The sequence below is a fragment of the Leptonychotes weddellii genome, chromosome 12 (assembly GCF_054177405.1).
Source record: "Leptonychotes weddellii isolate Sample4059 chromosome 12, ASM5417740v2, whole genome shotgun sequence".
Lineage (NCBI taxonomy): Eukaryota > Metazoa > Chordata > Mammalia > Carnivora > Phocidae > Leptonychotes > Leptonychotes weddellii.
In genome coordinates, this window is record NC_138380.1 from 79677983 (window position 1) to 79695090 (window position 17108).

General features: G+C 40.2%; 1 long non-coding RNA gene and 1 pseudogene across 1 annotated transcript in view; both read left to right on the forward strand.

The window, feature by feature from the left end:
* LOC145716598 (uncharacterized) overlaps nt 1-17108 on the forward strand; it is a 121854-nt gene that overhangs the window by 83026 nt on the left and 21720 nt on the right. The window lies entirely within an intron of this gene.
* LOC102742865 (ribosome biogenesis protein WDR12 pseudogene) lies at nt 2518-4813 on the forward strand (annotated as a pseudogene).

Here is a 17108-nt window from a genome sequence, read left to right on the forward strand (position 1 = left end):
TTCCATTTCTATTTTTTGAAACAGTTTCAGAAGAATAGGTATTATTTCTTCTTTAAATGTTTGGTAGAAATCCCCTGGGAAGTCATCTGGCCCTGGAGGAATCTTGTTTGTTGGGAGATTTTTGATTATTGCTTCAATTTCCTGGCTGATTATGGGTTTGTTCAGTTTTTCTATTTCTTCCTGTTTCATTCAGTTTTGGTAGTTTATAAGTTTCCAGGAATGCATCATTTCTTCCAGATTGCTTAATTTCTTTGCATATAGTTGCTTATAATATGTTCTTAAAATTGTATTTCCTTGGTCATGGTCTCTCCTCTTCATTATTTTATTAATTTGGGTCCTTTCTCCTTTCTTTTTGACAAGTCTGGCAAGGAGTTTATTGATCTTATTAATTCTTTAGAAGAACCAGCTTCTAGTTTCATTGATCTGTTTTACTGTTCTTTTGGTTTCTATTTCATTGACTTCTGCTCTAATCTTTATAATTTCTCTTCTCCTGCTTCATTTAGGCTTTATTTGCTGTTCTTTCTCAGCTCCTTTAGGTGTAAGTTTAGCTTGTGTATTTGAGACTTTTCTACTTTTTTGAGAAAGACTTGTATTGCTATGTACTTCCCTATTAGGACTGTCTTTGCTGTATCCCAAAGGTTTTGAACAGTTGCGTTTTCATTTTCATTTGTTTCTGTGAATTTTAAAAAAATTCTTCTTTAATTTCCTGGTTGACCCATTCATTCTTTGGTAGGATGCTCTTTAACCTCTAAGGGTTTGAGTTTCTTCCAAATTTCCTCTTGTGTTTGACTTCAATTTTCAAAGCATTGTGGTCTGAAAATATTCAGGGAATATTCTCAGTCTTTTGATACCTGTTAAGACCTGATTTGTGACACAATATGTGATCTCTTCTGGAGAAAGTTCCATGTGCACTTGAGAAGAATATGTGTTCTGTCACTTTAGGATAGAATTCTCTGTATATATCTGTGAAGTCTATTTGGTCCAATGTGTCATTCAAAGCCCTCATTTCCTTGTTGATCTTCTGTTTAGATGATCTGTCCATTGCTATGAGTGGGGTGTTGAAGTCCCCTACTATTATTATATTATTATCATTGTGTTTCTTTAATTTGGTTGTTAATTGATTGATATAATTGGTTACTCCCAAATTAAGAGCATAAGTATTTATAATTGTTAGATCTTCTTGTAGGATAGACCCTTTAAGTGTGATAGAGTGTCCCTCTTCATCCCTTACTACATTCTTGGTTTAAAATCTAATTTGTCTGATATGAGAGTTGCTTCCCCAGCTTTCTTTTGAGGTCCATTAGCGTGATAAATGGTTCTCCACCTCCTCACTTTCAGTCTGGAGGCATCTTTAGGTCTAAAGTGAGTCTCTTGTAGACAGCATATGGATGGGTCTTGCTTTTTTATCCAGTGTGATACCCTGTGTCTTTTGATTGGAGCATTTAGCCCATTTACATTCAGAGTAACTATTGACAGATATGAATTTAGTATCATTGTATTACCTGTAAAGTCTCTGTTTCTGTAGATGGTTTCTTTCTGGCTTATGTTACTTTTGGGCTCTCTCTTTGCTTACAGGATCCCCTTTAATATTTCTTGCAGGGCTGGTTTAGTGATTACAAATTATTTTAGTTTCTGTCTGTCCTGGAAGCTCTTTATCTCTCCTTCCATTCTGAATGACAGCCTTGCTGGATAAAGTATTCTTGGCTGCATGTTTTTCTTATTTAATACCTGAATATATCATGCCAGCCCTTTCTGGCCTGCCGGGTCTCTGTGGATAGGTCTGCTGGCAGTCTAATGTTTCTACTGTTGTAGGTTAAGGAGCTCTTGCCTTGAGCTGTTTTCAGAATTTTTTCTTTATCTCCCTAATTTACAAGTTTCATTATTAAATGTCAGGGTGTTGATCTATTTTTATTGATTTTGGGGGGCGTTCTCTCTACCTCTTGGACTTGAATGCCTGTTTCCTTCCCCAGATTAGGGAAGTTTTCAGCTATGATTTGCTCAAATATACCTCTGTCCCTATCTCTCTTTCTTTTTCCTCTGGGACCCCAATAATTCTAATACCATTTTGCTTTATGGTTTCACTGATTTCTTGAAGCCTCCCCTAATGGTCCATTAGTTGTTTTTCTCTCTTTTCCTCAGCTTCCTTCCTTTCCCTCATCTTGTCTTTTATGACACTGACTCTCTCTTCTGCCTCATTTACCCTAGCTGTTAGAGCATCCATTTTAGACTGCATCTCAGTGAAAGCATTTTCAATTTTGATCTGATTAGATTTTATTTCTGCTCTAAGAGATTCTGTAGTGTCTTTTATGTTTTTTTCAAGTCCAGCTAGTACATTTGTAATCATTATACTGAATTCTAGCTTTGACATTTTACTTTATGTCCATATTGATTAGATCCATGGCAGAGAGTATTACCTCTAGGTCTGTCCTTTCTTTCTTTCTTCCTTCCTTCCTTCCTTCCTTCCTTCCTTCCTTCCTTCCTTCCTTCCTTCCTTCCTTCCTTCCTTCCTTCCTTCCTCCCTCCCTCCCTCCCTCTCTTCCTTCCTTCCAGATTGTATTTATTTATTTGAGAGAGAGCGAGCATGAGCAGGGGAAGGAGAAGAGGGAGAGGGAGAAACAGACTCCCCACTGAGTGGAGAGCCTGATGCATGGCTTGATCCCAGAACACTTAACAGATTGAGCCATCCAGGCACCCCTCGTTCATTCTTTTGTTGTGTATTCCTCCTTCTAGTCATTTTGCCCAGAGAAGAATGGATGAACGAGAGAACAAAAATAAAAAATATCAACTATGACCCAAGCGAAATACGTACTAGACAAATCCAAAGAGGTCAGGAACCCAAAAAGAAAAGAAAAAGAAAAAAAAGGGAAAAAAGAGAATATAATTTCACAGGTGGACAAAACAGGGTGATCCACTTGGTCCTGTGTGTATTTTGGTCTGTTAGGAGACACTAAATCCCAAAATTGTGAGGAAAGCAAAACATATATATATATATACACACACACACACACACAGACACACATACACACACACAAAAATAAAATTGAATAGAGTGAAAGGAAGCCAAAAATGAAGAATATATCTATAAAATGTAAATGTAAAAATGAAAACTGAAGAAAGACTTAAAAACAAAGAGTTGATAAAAGAAGAAACTTGTTGAAAAGGAAAAAAAAAAAAAAAAGAGGACTCTCACCTGGATCTAAAACCTGAAGCTAGAGGCAGGAGCCCTCCAAAAGTCTCGACAAGTCTTGTGTGTACTCCTCGCCATGGCTCAGCTCCAGACACACTTCTTCACTGACAAGAAAAATGCTGTAAATGATGTTCCCTTTTCAGTTACTGCAGCCTCTGAAGTTGCTGACCTTAGTGACATAATCAGTAAATTGCTGGAGGCCAAAAATGAGTTCCACAAACATGTGGAGTTTGATTTCCCTTATCAAGGGCCAGTTTCTGTGAACACCCTTGCTCAAACACATGGAACTGAAAAACATCCCATCAGAAGAGGTTGTGGAACTGGAATACATGGAGAAGTACACTGCCCCTCAGCCAGAGAAATGCTTGTTCCACGATGACTGGATCAGTTCAGTCTGAGGGGCAGAGTGGATCTTGACTGATTCTTAGGATAAGACTTCTCAGATTTGGTCCTTGGAAGGAAAGTCAATGATGACAGTCGTGGGACATACAGACGTCATCAGAGATGTGGCCTGGGTGAGAAAAGATAGTTTGTCTTACCTCCTACTGAGTGCCTCTGTGGATCAGACAATTCTCTTACGGGAGTGGAATGTGGAGAGAAGCACAGTGGAAGCCCTGCGCTGCTGCAGAGGCCATGCTGGAAGTGTGGATTCTTGAGCTGTTGATAGCAAGGGGACTAAATTGTGCAGTGACTCCTGGGATAAGATGCTAAAGATCTGGTCTACAGTTCCTACAGATGAAGAAGATGAAATGGAGGAATGTACAAGCGGACCGAGAGAGAAACAGGAAACAGAGCTGTTGGGACTAACAAGGACTCCCATAGTGACCCTCTCCAGCCACAAGAAAGCAATTTCCTTGGTTTTGTGGTCAGATGCTGTAGAAATCCACAGTGCGTCTTGGGACTGCACAATTAGGGTGCAGGATGTAGAGTCTGTCAGTTTTATGTCAACTTTGACAGGAAATAAAGTGTTTAATTGTATCTTCTATTCTCCACTTTGTAAACATTTAGCATCTGGCAGCACAGATGGGCATATAGGACTGTGGGATCCCCAAACTAAAGATGGTTCTTTGGTGTCACTGTTCCTAACCTCACATACAGGCTGGGTCACATCATTAAAGTGGTCTCCTACCCACGAGCAGCAGCTGATTTCAGGTTCTTTAGATAACCTCGTCAAACTGGGGGATGCAAGAAGTTGTAAGTCTCCTCTCTCTGATCTGGCTGCTCATGAAGATGGAGTTCTGAGTGTAGACTGGACAGACACAGGGTTACTTCTGAGTGGAGGAGCAGACAATAAATTGTATTCCTACAGATATTCACCTACTGCTTCTCATGTGGGGGCATGAAAGTGACTGATAAATTTGACTACAGAGATTGTTTCTGTAAATGAAATTGATAAAAAATCCTTAGATTACATCAGTGACAGTTTAGAAAGCAGCCTCTTTAAGTTTATATAATGTTTTCACCCATGATAATAGCCATCACTATTTATTTTGTATTTATTATACAATAGTTTGTGTTATTAAAATATAAAATGTGGGGGTGCCTGGGTGGCTCAGTCATTAAGCATCTGCTTTCTGTTCGGGTCATGATCCCCGGGTCCTGGGATCGAGCCCCGCATCGGGCTCCCTGCTCCACGGGAAGCCTGCTTCTCCCTCTCCCACTCCCCCTGCTTGTGTTCCCTTTGTTGCTGTGTCTCTCTCTCTCAAATAAATAAATCTTTAAAAAATATATAAAATTTGACCTACCTTCTCTGCCATATGCAAACTCTTGAAACTGAGTTTTTTTATTTCCTTTTATAGGTATTAGTTTGAATCAAGATTTGTGTTTGAAATGCTGTAAAAGCACATATTAAAAATATAGTAATTGTCCAGATTTTTATTTCTGATGGGGAAACTTAAGTTTTCCTATGTTAGCTGTTTTAAAAAAGTATCTTAAGGAAACTAAAATTCTAATAGAGAAAAAATTAGAAATACAATTTGCTTTGGGTAAAATAAATGATGTCTAACTATAATAAGACTTTGTGGGTATTCAGAACATTAAAACATGTAGATGCTGCCAATTAAGAGTTTGTTAAAATATTTTAAGTGGAGTACTTTGTATTAAAGATATGTTACAATCCTTTAGAATTTGCATACAGATTTGATGGTAACCAGGAATCTTTCTCCCCAACCTATCCTTGTATAGAATAGAATCTTTAGACAAAACCTTTCAGTCAGTATTAGATAATAAACATTCTATAAATAAAAAAAAAAGAAAAAAATTAAACTGAAAGACTAAAGCCACATGCAAAAAACCCTCTACTTCTATATATTATTTTCCCTTAGTGCAGGAATGTTTTGGTTTTAAGTGATCTATAAACTTGGTATTTGTCTGAGGATCCTGCTGGTCTTCTGGGGGAGTGGCCTGTTGCACTGATTCTCAGGTGTCTGCCTGGGCGGAGTTGGGTTCAGTGTAAGCTGCTTTGGGTTGTTCTATGTGGTTTTGTTCCCTGAAGGCTTTTCAAGTGGCTTTAGAGGGTAGAAAAAAAAGTAAAAAATGGCAGCGCCCCTATCTCCAGCCCTGGAGCTGAAGGATCGCAGCCTGCACCCTTCAGTGCACCCTCAGGGAAAGGGAGTCCAACCCTTTCGTGTTCGCCAAACTTTTTAGACTCCTGTGATGCACACCCACACCAATCCTTCCAGGGGAGGGAGGGCTGTCTCACTGTGGCTCCGCTGCTCCCTGGGCCCCTGTTCTGTCAGGGCAACGTCTACCTGATCCTGCACCTTCCCATGCCGCTCCTCCTGGGGGCAGCGTCTGCCTGATCCTGTGCCTTCCCATGCCGCTCCTCCTGGGGGAAGGAGCTGGAACTCTCAGCAATTGTCACTCGCTGGGTCCCTGCTTGGAGAGCAGTTGCCCGATTGTGCCGTGGTTCACAGTTTATGGCAACACCTAGCTGAGAGGCCACTCCAGAGCTCACTAATTATAGCTGGCTTCCCTGCTCCAAAGCTTGTGAACTCTGCTGCACTCAGGTACCCCCATTCTTTCTGTGACCCCAGGGATCTTGAGACCACACTGCCCCCCCTAGGATTATGCCCTTCTTCACCGCCTGAGCACCCTTCAGGCAGGGATATCTCTCATGGAGCAGACTTCTAAAAGTTCAGATTTTGCACTCCACTGCTTTATCACTCTCCAGTAGCCGCTTATGAAGACTCCCTCCCCCTGAGGTTTATCTTCCGATATATCCCCTCAGATTCATATCTCTGCACCTCCTACCTTGCAAAAAGTGGTTGCTTTTCTATTTGTAGACTTGCAGCAATTCTTTTCTTAGATCTCAGGTTGAATTTACAGGTGTCCAGAATGATTTGAAGACATCTAGCTGAATTCAGGAACCAGATGAAACACGGGTCCCCTACCCTTACACGATCTTCCTCCGAGAGCTAGAAAGCATCTTTCTCATTTCAGTTATTGTACTCTTCAACTCTGTTGTGTGTGTGTGTGTGTGTGTATACACTATCCTTCTGTTGAAGTTCTGAGTTCTTCCACTCTTCAACTCTGTTGTGTATGTGTGTGTGTGCGTACACTATCTTTCTGTTGAAGTTCTGAGTTCTTCCACTCTTCTCTCAAGTCTGGTGAGCATTTTTATGACCATTACTTTGAACTCTTTTTCAGGTTGATTGCTTGTCTCTGTTCTGTTCTTTTTCTGGTTTTATCTTATTCTTTCATTTGGAGCATAATCCTTTGTCTCCTTATTTCATTTGACTTTCTCTATTTGTTTTACTGATTTAAGCAAAACCTCTACCTCTTCCAGTCTTGAAGGAGTGGCCTTGTGTAGGAGCATCAGTTGTATAGACTGCATGTGCCTTTTAGTGCTGGCTGGCTGATGCTGGTGCAGGTGCAGGCCAGGAGTCCTCAGACACTCTGCACTGGGGCCACCCTCTTGGGATGGCTTGAGTTGGAATGGGCACAGACCAGGTGTTCCCAGGGTGCTATGCACTTGGGGCTGCCCTGGTGGAAAGGCTGGAGCTGAAGTCAGCATGGGCTGAGGGGTTTCTGGGGTGCTCTTCATTGGGGCTACCTTAATAGGATATCTGGAGTGGGCATAGGCCAGGGATTTTCATACAGGGGGAGGCACTCTGGTAGGATGGCTGGGGCTAGAGAAGGTGTGGACATGGGGACGCCTTTTGGGGAATTGTTGGAGCTTGTGTGGGCTAGGGTCTGGGCTCATTGAGGTGGCAGGCCAGCTAGAGCATCCAGATCCTACTCTGGTCTGTGCTATCCAAGTGGAGGTGGAATGTAAACAGTGGTGATTGCTGGCACTTCTGGCCCCAGAGAGACTTCCAGCAGTTACCTCACCATATGGCCCATGCTCTAGGATTAGTAAATGGGTTTCCTTCACATGTAGGCTAGTTGCCCTTTAAACATCTGGTTTTTGTTGTTTGTTTTTTTACTGTGCCCCAGGGCAGGCAAATCTTCACATGGGCTCCTCAGTGCTATCCCCCCTCCTGCAATTGGAAACATCAAGAGTGGGATTCCTGTCATTACTATGTCTCTGTCTTTCCTGATATTCTCTATGTGATCCCTTTATCCTTTGTTGTGCAGAAGCTGTTCAATCAGCCCTCAGTTCTTCTTTAGGAAGTATAGCTCTACGTGTAGGTATAGATTCTATATGTAGGAGGTTCTTCCTACTCTACCATCTTGAACCCCTCCCCTGAAAAAAAGGTTTTTACTAAATCACTTAAGGGCAAAATCTTGCCTGAGCTGATGTGAACCTATTTGGCAGAAATACTTGATATAAAACTATTATCTTATTTAGCTCATTTTACAAAATATTTGTGCATTTTGCTACAGGAATATTAATGTGTTTGATTAGTGGACAGTCCCAGACCCTGCTAGGGGTGTTATGTAATTTATAATGTATGGGTCATACTTTTTAAAAATGAAAAATTTTGAATTCTAAAAACATTGGTCCTTAAAAATTTCAGGTAAGGGATTGTGACCTATTACTATCTTTAAAACATAGCAGCTGGAATGAATGCAAGACTTTGGTTGTGGTCAGTGTAACAATTCAAAGTAAAATCGTAGTGATCAGCATGTTTGGATGTCAGCAAGTCATCCTAGAAACTCAAATTTTAGCCTCATGAGCAAGGCAATAAAATGTGGCTTGAAAGATACAATTAGGTGAATTTGTAGGGCTTTCTGGGAGATGCTTTCAGGGGAGTCCCATGGTGTTGGCCATTTCCCGACGGATGGTTTCTGGTAAATGAGGACTTTTGGCAGTAAGCAACAGAAGTCTATGTAAGCTAGCTCAAGCCAAAGGATTCACAAGGTGAAGGGGCAGCTGGCTCTTAGAGATGTTATGGAACCAGGAATTAAAGCCCCATGGAAATTTAAGGGTTCCCTCACTTTTTTTTTTTCCCTGCTTCTCTGCAAGTCCACTTTATCCATCTCCCTGGTTAAAGAGAAGTTTTCTTTACTTTCCAATCTGCTTGGCAGAAAATGACCGTTGCCAACAGCTCCTGTGCTGTATCTCCTCCATTTACCAGCACAGCCTGATTGGGGCTCAATGTCTCAGTTTAAATTCCAAATTCCTCGGAAGGGGTCATTGTCTGGCCCAATAGGCTAAGGGGGTATTGTGGTTTAGAGGGACAGGGGTCCTTTGTCCAAACATGGGTCCTTTCTCAATAAGTGTGTGGATGAGGAGGAGATGGTAAACTCCTGGTAAAGTATGTCAAGGTTGGAGAATGGAAGATAGGGCAGACGCTGCCCTCTGCAAAAAAAAAAAAAAAAATACACACGCACACATACACACACACACACACACACGAACTTGGGCTGCTATAACAAATACCATAGCCTGGATGGCTTGAACAACAAATATTTTTTTTCCTCACAGTTCTGGAAGCTGAAGGTGGCATCATGGTTGAGTTCTGGTACAAGCCTTCTTCTTGGCTTATACCCAGCTTCCTTCTCACTGTGTCTTCACATGGTGGAGAGAGATCTCTTTGTCTCCTCTACTTAAAAGGGAATTAATCCCATCATGAGAGCCCCACCATCATGACCTCATCTAACTAATAACCTCCCAAAAGCCCCATCTCCAAATACCATCATATTACACAGTGGGTTGGGCTTCAGCATATGAATTTTCGGGTATACAGACATTCAACCCATAGTGTGTGTGCACATATATAATATATAAAACATCTACCCAAAAGACATGGCAAGGATAGTTATTTACTTTTGGATCCATGTAGTCCTCTTTGAAGCCCAGAAATGTACAAAGTGACTGGGCAGGTAGGTCAGGTTACAAGAAGAGAAAACTCTGATTCTATGTCTTGAAACAAAACAGACCACACATTCACCTTCACAGTTACGTCTGCACCAAGCTGAAAACAGTGGTTTAAAAAAAGGCAAGGTGTGGGGCATCTGGGTGACACAGTCGGTTAAGCGTTTGACTCTTGGTTTCCACTCACATCATGATCTCAGGGTTGTGAGATCGAGCCCCACATTGGGCTCCATGCTCAGTTTGGAGTCTGCTTGAGATTCTCTCTCCCTCTTCCCCTCCCCCACTCTAAAATAAACTAATAAATCTTTAAAAAATTAAAGGCAAGGTGAGAATCTGATCATTTCAGCAAAATTCTATCTGATTATTGTTGGGATAGGAGTAGAGTGTGACAAGGCATAAGAAGGATGATTGGCCAGCAGCTCTGGAGAAAACAGACAGGTGAATTCTGTTTCATACCCTCAGTTCCCAAATTGTGCCTACTTTCCTTCCATGGTCCTGTGCCTGAGCATCTGAACCAAGGACTGGTTCCCAGGTGATCCAAGATCCTTCCTTGACCATCACCTCCACAAAACTGTGGCTCTGCCTCATTCCTCCTGCTGAGAGACCAAGTCAAGAGAAACTCAGTCTCAGGGAGACAGTAGGAGTCATAGTCATTGTTGGGTTTTTTTTTGGCATTTGAGCTAATGTGGAATCCTTTCCAGCTCTCTCAGGTCCATTGTCTGACCATCTGGGCTGGGTTACAGAGGAGGGAGGTGGGGAAGGACCAGCAACACAGTGTGTCTGCAGACAGCAGGTGCTTTGAGTCCTCCCAGCTGTGGCCTTCCTGATGCAGCTCTTGGTTAGATTCCCTAGGGAATAAAATGACACTCCCCGGCCTCCCCACCATCGCCATGCCACTGAGACATAACTAACTCCAGCCTAAGGTATCACACTTAAGATGTGTGCAATCAGCATGCAGTTATTCAAGAGTTGTCTTCGCAGTTTTGGTACCATCAGATCTTGGTGTGTGGCCGGGAGCTGTGGCTGGGAATTTAAGATGCCTGGGTTTTAGTTATGGTTCTACCACTGTGGGTACTTGGGCAAACTGCTCACTCTTCCTGACTTGCAGTTTTCTTGCCTGTAAAATGAGAGTTGTATTCAATGACCTCTGTGATTGTTTCAGCTCTGATTTGATTTTGAGCTTCATGATAGAGCAGTCCAGACCGTTATTAGAAAGTGTATATCTGGAAAAGGTGAAACTCAGAATAGCCAGTTTTCTAGGGCTACCATAACAAAATAACACCCACTGGCTGTCTTAAACAATAGAAATTTGCTGTCCTATAGTTGTGGAGTCTAGAAGTCCCAGATCAAGCTGATTGCAGGTTTGGCTCCTCCTGAGGGCTTTGAAGGAAAATCTGTTCCCAGACTCTCTTCTAGCTTCTGGTCGTTTACTAGCAATCTTTGGCCTTTTTTGGCTTGCAGATGTATTACCCAGATCTCTGCTTTCATCATTACATAGCATTTTTCCTGTGTGCCTATCTGTCTTTGTGTCTAAATTCCCTCTCCCCCTTTTTTAATAAAGATACTAGTCATATTGGATTAGAGTCCACCCTGATGATCTTACTTTAACTTGGTTATCTCTGTAAAGACCTTATTTCCAAAGAAGGTCACATTTTGAGATCCTGGGAGTTAAGGCTTCAACATATCTTTTTTGAAGGACACAATTCAACCAGCACATAACACCAGTTGTAATGCTTGGTTAAATATACCTGCATGGAAGAGGTAGAGAAAAGGAATAAATAAATAAATTTGAATTATTTTCAATTAGGTGATACCTTTCTTTTATTTTTATAGGATACTTGGCACTGAGTTTATTAGGTGTTACCAAGTTTAAGATGTAGTGTCCCTTCAATTAGTTCTCAGGAAACAATATGGTCCTCTTTGTGTCTCCAGTTCCAATGGTGTTAATTCCTGCTCCATTCCCCTACATTCTTCCTACCTGGATCTTGGAAAATAAAGAAAAATCTATTCTTTATTCTCTAGTTCACTGTCCAGAGTAAACATGTAGCCATCATCATTACTGAATCATCACTTCCGCTTTCACAGGCTCTTTCGTTCCTCACTTTCCCAGGGATTTGGAAATTTTGGGATTAGAAGGGACCAAAGATGTTCTCTGAGCCCATATGTGGTTTGAGTCTCCTTGAAAGGCCTACATTTTTAGACCATCTCTAAGGTGACCATCTCTACTTCTGAGGCATATGATTGATGACTTCTTTTATCAAGTTAAAATCCATTTCCCCATTCTATCACCAGTGAGCTCTCTAGAGCATGACAGAGCAAAGCCATTTCATCTTCCATGGGAAGCCCTTGGAAGCAACACCAGCTGCTCATTTTTAGACTCATATTGACACTTGAGAGACTGATTTCTCTGGTTCCAGTACTTATTTAATCTGTCAACTTCAAGCTGGTACAGCCACTCTGGAAAACAGTATGGAGGTTCCTCAAGACGTTAAAAATAGAGCTACCCTATGACCCAGCAATTGCACTACTAGGTATTTACCCCGAAGATACAGATGTAGTGTAAAGAAGGGGCACATCCACCCCAATGTTCATAGCAGCAATGTCCACAATAGCCAAACTGTGGAAGGGGCCGAGATGACCTTACACAGATGAATGACTAAAGAAGATGTGGTTCATATATACAATGGAATATTAACTGAGCCATCAGAAAGGATGAATACCTACTTTTTACATCGATATGGATGGAACTGGAGGGGATTATGCTAAGTGACATAAGTCAAGCAGAGAAAGACAATTATCATATGGTTTCACTCATATGTGGAACATAAGGAATAGCGCGGAGGACCATAGGGGAAGGGAGGGAAAATTGAACAGGAAGAAATCAGAGAGGGAAACAAACCATGAGAAACTCTGGACTCTGGGAAACAAATGGTTACAGAAGGAAGGAGGTGAGGGGATGGGGTAACTGGGTGATGGGTATTAAGAAGGGCATGTGTGGTGATGAGCACTGGGTGTTATATGCAACTAATGAATCATTGAACACTACATCAAAAACTAATGATGTACTATATGTTAGCTAATTGAACATAGTAAAATAAAATACACAATTAAAAATATATAAATAAAAATAAAATACACAATTTTTAATATAAAAAACCTGTCAACTTCAAGGTCTGCAACTAATTAGTTGAGATAACTTGGGCAAGTTGATAGAACCTCTTTGAACCTCAGAATCCACATCTTTGAATTGCATTATAAAAAGACTTGAATTTCAAGGGCTTGTTCTTTCCATTTGTAGCTTCACTTTAATGAATCTTAGTCTGTAAATCTATACAAAGACCATAGTACTTGCTTTCCCTCATAGGATTACTTAGAAATCAAATGTGATAATATTTGTCAGACTGATTTGGTGCCTATTACTGCTGCTACTATTACTAAGGGCCTGGATGGGAGGTCCTTTTTCTAGACTGGATTAAGACAGGAAGTGAATAAAAAACTTGCTACAAGTCACCCTGAGCTTCTAGGAAGTATCTGGGGACAGGATGTTTGGGAAAGCCAGAGGCATTATTCAAAGAATTATTTTCCAATCTGTGTCCCAAGTTCTGATTTTTAGCTAGCCTCTAGAGCTGCCTGGGAAATGGCGATGTTCACTTAGAAGACCAAATCAGGGAGAAGTACATGTATTGTTTTGGAAGAAATTAAGCAAAATATAGGAGGGGTAGGCATCATTTTGATCCCCTCCCTCATCCAAATTAAGAACTAGCTGCTTTTGATTTTAGAGATTTTAAGAAAAAAAGTTTAGAAAATAATTATTTTGGGGGCGCCTGGGTGGCTCAGTTGTTAAGCATCTGCCTTCGGCTCAGGTCATGATCCCAGGGTCCTGGGATCGGACTCCTTGCTCAGCGGGAAGCCTGCTTCTCCCTCTCCCACTCCCCCTGCTTGTGTTCTCTCTCTTGCTGTCTCTCTCTCTGTCAGATAAATAAATAAAATCTTTAAAAAAAAAAGAATTATTTTGTAATGAATCACAAGAAAAGAAAATGATAGATGTTTATTTCTTCCTGGCCTGCCCTCTTTCTCACACACATCTCTTCTGGCATTAAGCAGAACAGAACCCTGTGTGGACAAATTATAGTGCAGCTATAGAACTGGAATGGGCTCTCCCTCACAGATGTGGTCCTCAGGCTCCCACTGGACTGTACTGATGGCCAGTTGGGTCCTTTCCAAAGAACCACTGAACCTTCTGTTTCATCCTTAGACCCTACTAGGTGAGTTGTAGCTACTCTGGGCCTCTTGTTGTTCTCTAGTATCTAAGAGCATTTAGTGGTCCTTGAAGCCCCTCTAAAGATGAGAGAAAGGGAGGTTGCTTTCAGGAGCCTGAGGGCTTGCCATCTGCCATACTTACACACGAATGATTTTAGTATCCAGAGAATCACATCAGGAGCTAATTAGAGCCAATTTTAAATTATTTATCGGGGTCAGCTTTTTGTCTACTGTCTTATTCAAGATAAAGAGACTATTGCTCCAATAGTATTATTAAACATTGTAATGAATCTTAAATGTTTGCTCTGTGACTCTCTGGTATCCTAATTGTTAATTTTTGTTTGGAATCTGACCTTGGTATAAAAGATCTACAAAATTTACCCAGATCCTTGCTACCATAGGTGTAATCAACTGAAAAATTGTTATGTTGCATTGGTGAAATCATCTGGTGGTGATATGAGTGTATATTTAGAGATGACAGAAATAAGGACTTTGAATCTTTATCTTTTTTTTTTTAAGATTTTATTTATTTATTTGACAGAGACACAGTGAGAGAGGGAACACAAGCAGGGGGAGCAGGAGAGGGAGAAGCAGGCTTCCCGCGGAGCAGGAAGCCCCATGCGGGGCTCGATCCCAGGACCCTGGGATCATGACCTGAGCCGAAGGCAGACGCTTAACGACTGAGCCACCGAGGCACCCCTGAACCTTTATCATTTAAAAAACAAAATATAAAAGCTTAAGTTGTCCATATTAAGCTTTTCTATTTAACAGGGTTACTATGGTAGGTCCTTGGTGCAGGCTTTCAAAATCTGCTTTTTAGAAAAGCTCTACTGGTGGTTCTGATAGGCTCCATTCCACAAACCAGTCCCTTTATATTTTTTTAATTTAAATCCTGCCAGCAGGGGCCCATCAAAATGTGATACTGTTTGTTCTCACTAACCCAATTATTTTTGTTAATTTTAGTTATAAACATAAGCTGCACTTATTTAGTGCATACTTCAAAAAATTTACACTAATTTACAAAATCTTAGCTACAGTATTCTCTTGTTCACAAAGTAATTTTTCTTATATTCCTTGTTAAGCTTTTATTTCTTTTATTAGTCTTCAGTCCCCTTATAGCTAAAAAGGAAAAAAATAGACTTAGTAGGGAATAATTTGAGAAAAATCCTTTAAATGGATTGCACATGTATTTTCATGAATATAACTGTGTTGTCTGTTTTTTGTTTTTGTTTTGTTTTGGGTGCGATATCAGAATCCACCTTAAATGAGCTCAAGCAGAGAAAAGTGAATTTATTGGAGTAAAATTGTAAAGTGGATTTAACTGCAAAGTCTAGGGATGCAGCTGCCTCCAGTTGATTCAGAAGTTTCATTAATTACTCCAACTTCCTTCACAATCTGAGCCTCCTTTCCTCTCATTGTAAACAGGCTTCCTTAATGTGGTCAGGAGCAGTGGCCACCAGACACATGGCACTGACCCACAGCTAAGCACTCTAGTAGAAAGATCTTTCTCTTAATATCTGCATATCAGTTCCAGGAAAGACTCCAATTTATTATCTTCTGCTTGAGTCACATCTTACTGCTGTAATGGTACACAGCACCACCTAGACCACATGGAATGGGGAGGAACCTCTGAACAAAAGTTGGAGTTGCTTATAGGACAGGGTTGGCAAACTTTTCTGTGAAGGGCCAGATAATAAATATATTCGGCTTTATTGCCTGCATACAATCTCTGCTACATATTATTTTTTTCTCCTACCAAACTTCTTTAGTACCACATTGAGGAAAAAGTACTGGGAGTAGACTAGAAATTGAGCAGAAACAACAGGGAAAAAGGAAAGAGAGAATGAAGAAAACTGGGCAAGTGTATATAGAACATATTTAAGAAAGTATTAAGGCCATATTATCACAAAATGACAAAACAGAAGAAGCTCTAGAGATGTGAAGCTAGAAAAACTGTTACTGGCTATCCATCCTTTGTAAAAGTAAAAGGAAAATTCATTTAACTTAATTATGAGCAACAAGAAAGGCCACAAAGTCCATACAAAATTCTTGTAAGAAAAAATATAAGGAGCACAGTAACATTCCTTCAGACAATGAAAGCACATAAATAGGTCATGCTCATAAAAGAGATGAAAACTCTAACCTAATATTTATAAAATAAGTTAAAATAAGAAAATGATAAAAACTATGAAAGAACAACATAAATCAAAGGTAGAGACTTAAAAAGCCAATAGGAATACCTGAAAATGGAGGTGACAGAACTACTTAAGACAAGAATTAGAAATTTAAAAATTATTTCAGAAATTAAGATTAAAATATATTGAATATAAGAACAAATAAACACATACATTTTAAAAATATTAAAATGAAAAATTTTTAAATAAAAAAAAGGAGTTAGGATTTGACAGAAAATAATAGAAGATATGTAAAGAAGATGAAACACATGTATAATAGGAATTCCTGTAAAAGAAACCAATCAATGGAAAAGAAATTCTAAAAATTATAATTCAAGAAAAACTGCCTTAAAAAAATAAACCTCAAAACTGTCTCTTGAAAGAATGCAATATGTAACTGAGGGAAAATGGCTTAATACAGATTTAACCGAGATATAAAGTTATTGGAATTTAAAAATTTTTTGGATTTTCAGATAAAAGGACTAAGATATTTCTTTTTTTTTTTTTTGCACCTTTAACATTTTTTTACTGTGGCAAAATATGTATAACATAAAATTTACCATTTTAGCCATTTTTTTAAAAGATTTTATTCATTCATTTGAGAGAGAGAATGAGAGAGAGAGCACATGAGAGGGGGAGGGTCAGAGGGAGAAGCAGACTCCCTGCCGAGCAGGGAGCCCGATGCGGGACTCGATCCAGGGACTCCAGGATCATGACCTGAGCCGAAGGCAGTCGCCCAACCAACTGAGCCCCATTTTAGCCATTTTTAAGTGTACAATAACATTAAGTACATTTGCATTGTTCTGCAACCATGACCACTATCCCATCTCTAGAACTTTCTCATCATCCCATACTGAAACTTTGAAAATGTATTTTTTTTTATTATGTTAATCACCATACATTACATCATTAGTTTTTGATGTAGTGTTCCATGATTAATTGTTTGTGTATAACACCCAGTGATCCATTCAATACGTGCCCTCTTTAATACCCATCACCAGGCTAAACCATCCCCCCACCCCCTCCCCTCCAGAAGCCTCTTTCAGAGTCCATAGTCTCTCATGGTTCGTCTCCCCCTCCAATTCCCCCCCTTCATTCTTCCCCTCCTGCTATCTTTTTTTTTTTTAATTTTTATCATATAATGTATTATTTGTTTCAGAGGTACAGGTCTGTGATTCAACACTCTTACACAATTCACAGCATTCACCATAGTACATACCCTCCC